Genomic DNA, 3,814 nt, shown 5'->3' with positions numbered 1-3,814 from the left:
CTCTGAAATCAATAAAATATACTTAAAGATTCGCAATGGTGTCAATGATTAGGTATAAAAGAAAGTAACCCAAACATATAAACTGTTATTTGTCAGTCTGCAGTTGTTCTATACAGAGGGAAGAATGGGAAATAAAGATATTTTCCTTAATATAAGATGAAGTAAACTTCCCTCAGAAGTTACTAAAAGTTTGCCTCTACTCAAACTCTTTGGTGATAATGTGATTTTAAAATCATTTACTATGTATGATTAAATTTGAAATAAATAAAAAAGTTGGTAATTTAATCAATGACATTATGATAGAGCTGAGCAGAAAGAAATTTTTACTAAGATTTTAGTCAATCTAAAGAATTGAAAACCACTTAAATTGAATGTGCTGTTTTTTTGTTTTTTGTGGGTTTTTTTTTTTACTTGAATAGGTACTCTATACTTTTGTAAATATGACTGTAGTAATTATTTCATTTTAGTGACAATCTATTATTCTTATGTCTACTGGTGTGAGGTGTACTGCATTGTAGGGAAGGGAGAAGAGTGGGCTAAGAATGATGCTAATAATTCATACTTTATTCTAAGACCTTACTTGAGGTTATTTACTTTAGCTGCTTTCATTATCCTGCTTCATTTATTTCTGTAATATTTGTTTGAATTTTTAATTCACCTTCATTTTCTTGAGTAGTTTAAAAAATTTATCCTTAAGACAATTCCAAAAGAGCAGTTCTCCACACTTTTATCAATGATATATGCATTCTATCATTGTACAGTCTCCCAAAGTGACTATTTGACAGGGCAGATTTAATTTGACTGCTAGTATCTCTTTAAAAAAAAAATCTTATTTTTCGCATCTTATACTTGTTACTTTAAAAATTGAATATTTCATATTGTTCCGGATGCATTTTATATACTGCCGGATGTTGACTAATAATTGTGGAGAATTTGAGTTATTACTATCTAACCTTTCTCTCTTGAGAAAGAATCAATTCCATCTATAGTCACCATCTCTCCTGTTACCTCACCCAACCAATGCTTATTGGAGGGTTGAAATGGCAATGTAATTTCATGCCAAATTCCTACAGAATCTCAAATGTTAGAGATGAACTGAATTCTGTGCATTGTGGAGAACATAAAAGCAGGAAAAGGATGCCTCAGCAAAGATTGTTGGAAGATAATTTCAGAAGTAAATGTCAGATCAATAGTATATTCTGCTGACATTTCTTCCCTTCTGATGCCTCCACCTCCGTTAGAATCGAAGCTGAAATCACTTAAGAAGCATAACCAAGGAAGCATTGCATTGACTGTTGGTCTATTTGGAGATCAAGTGTTCACACCACCTGAAAGAAAAAAACTTATTTTATTTACTTCTATGAGCTCAGTGACACCTTCTTGCTACTGCATTCACTGTGCTTTCCATCCTTTTTCCTTTTCTAGTTTCACCTTGGATTGCTTTATTATATCACTTTTACAGTCACACAAGGACATATCTGAAAAAAATGGTAGTGCCCTTGATGATTATTTTTATATCACAGTTCAATAGCCTCAGTTAAAACTCTGATATTACATACGCACACTTGATAAAAAGAGCTCAAGGTCTTCTCAGACAATAAACTCGACAAATCCTGCCTTTCCAAACTCAGAAGTCAGGGGAGCTTTTCCCAAGAAAGAGAATGGCGTACACAAATATACAGAAGTTGGAAAGAACACAGTATAAGTAGGGATTTATGAACAACTTTGTAAGGCTACAGGGCAAGGTGAAAACCAGGAAGACACCAGGATATGAGAAATCCTGTATGTCACACTAAAGAACTTGGATTTTGTCCCAATGTCAGTGGTGGGGGAAGGAATGAAAGTATGGCAGCCTGTTTTTCAGAAAGATGATTATGCCAACGGGTGAATTTTAGTGAGAACCAGATTTTAGCTTCTAATCTCACTACTTTGACTATCTTCATTAGTTTCATATCCTCTAATATATTCAAATTCTGCTAGTAATGTCCACTTATAAGCTGTGTGGCCCTCGGAAAGTTATCCATCTATCTCAAGTTCCTTATTTGTAAAAAATTAGCTTAAAACAAGTATAGTTCTCATTATGGTGTTATTATGACAAAGATGTGAAACTTGTAAGTTGTAAGCATATTTAACTAAATACATTAATTGTAAAATAGTTTTTTAATATATAAGAAACATAGGAGATTAAAAGGTTTTTATTTTCTTTTATTTGTAAAATAAAAAAGGACTAGAGGAGTCTAATTAGGAAGTTATTGTTTTCTGTTGAGATAAAAGTGGCAGTAGTGATGGGGAGGAGGTAGCTTCAGAAGTATTTTCTGTGAAGTAAAACCAACAGAGCTTGGTGAGTGTCTAGCCAGAGTGGGGAAGAGCAGTGGTAGAAGGAGCCTGAGATTCCCCAGACAGAGTCGTAGGTTTCTAATCTGGGCAATCCTGGGTGTCATTTAATGAAATCTGAGGTAGAGGAGGAGACAATTTATATAAGCTAGTTCTTTCTATCCTTTCATCAAATATTCTTTAGCCTCTTATATGTACCTGTGTTAGGTAGCACAGAGAATACAAGAGTAAAAAAGATAGATAGGATTCCTGTCTTTCTAAAGTTTAAATTCCAATGACAGAAAAAAATAATCCTAGATAATAAAAGCCTAATATGCAAATTGATCAACAGTGGAACAACCAGCAGAATGACTGGTTGTTATGATGCACGCTGACCACTAGGGGACAGTCACTCAATGCAGGAGCTTCCCCCAGCCCGCAGACTGGACTGGTGGTGGCAGCGGGGGAGGGGCCGGCGAGCGGTCAGTGCCAGGCCAGCCAAGGCGAATGCTAGCGGGGCTCCCCGATCGCCCTGCTGGTCACCCCACAGATCGGCCCTGATCGCCGGTCAGGCCTAGGGACCCTACTCGTGCATGAATTTCGGGCACTGGACCTCTAGTAATTTATATAAACATCTAATTGATGAAACAAACCACTAATTAAATGATATACAATTACAAAATATTTTTATAAAGTAAGTACTATTTAAAATAATGTAAAATATAGGCAATGCCCTAGTCTAGATTATCAGGGAGATTGTGACATTTAAAATAAAACTCTGATGAAGCCAAGGATCAAATGTAAGTGCTTCTTATTGAACAAAAAAAGATCTCTTAAAAATAATAATAATAAAAGTAATGGAAAGCTATTGATGTGTTTAAAGTAGGGAAAAGGTCCAATCCTGTTTGTATATTTAAAGTATCCCTGTTGCAACATTTTATGTGAAATGGATAAAGCAGGGATAACAAATGGGTCTATTTAGAAGGTTTTTGTAATAGTTCAGGCAGGGAAGAGTGGAAGGTTGGACTAGCTTGTTAGTTCCTGAGATGGAAAGAAATAGACAATCTTGAGGACTATTTTATTTTATTTTTTTTAAATCTTTATTGTTGAAAGTTTTATATATGTCCCCCTTTTCTCCCCATTGACCTCTTCTAGCCCACTCTCACCTCCGCCCTCCCCCAGGCCTTCACCATCCTATTGTTTGTGTCCATGCGTTATGCATATATTCACACAGGTTCTTTGGTTGATCTGTTCCCACACATCCACTAAACCACCCCCACCTTCCCTCTGAGATTCCACAGTCTGTTCCATACTTCTATGTCGCTGGATCTATTTTATTCATCAGTTTACTTTATTCATTAAATTCTCATATGAGTGACAGAGAAGCATGGAACATACCGAGGAATTTCAAAGGTGGAAGGTGGGCACTTGCTCTTCATCCTGACCTAGCAGGGAGTGATGGCAGGGCTAAAGGGATCTTAGCCTGTAGTTTTTCTTTCTA

This window comes from Myotis davidii, unplaced genomic scaffold (assembly GCF_000327345.1).
Source record: "Myotis davidii unplaced genomic scaffold, ASM32734v1 scaffold2364, whole genome shotgun sequence".
In the NCBI taxonomy this organism is placed as follows: domain Eukaryota; kingdom Metazoa; phylum Chordata; class Mammalia; order Chiroptera; family Vespertilionidae; genus Myotis; species Myotis davidii.
The sequence above is the reverse complement of the archived record's forward strand: the minus strand, read 5'-3'. Positions refer to the sequence as shown.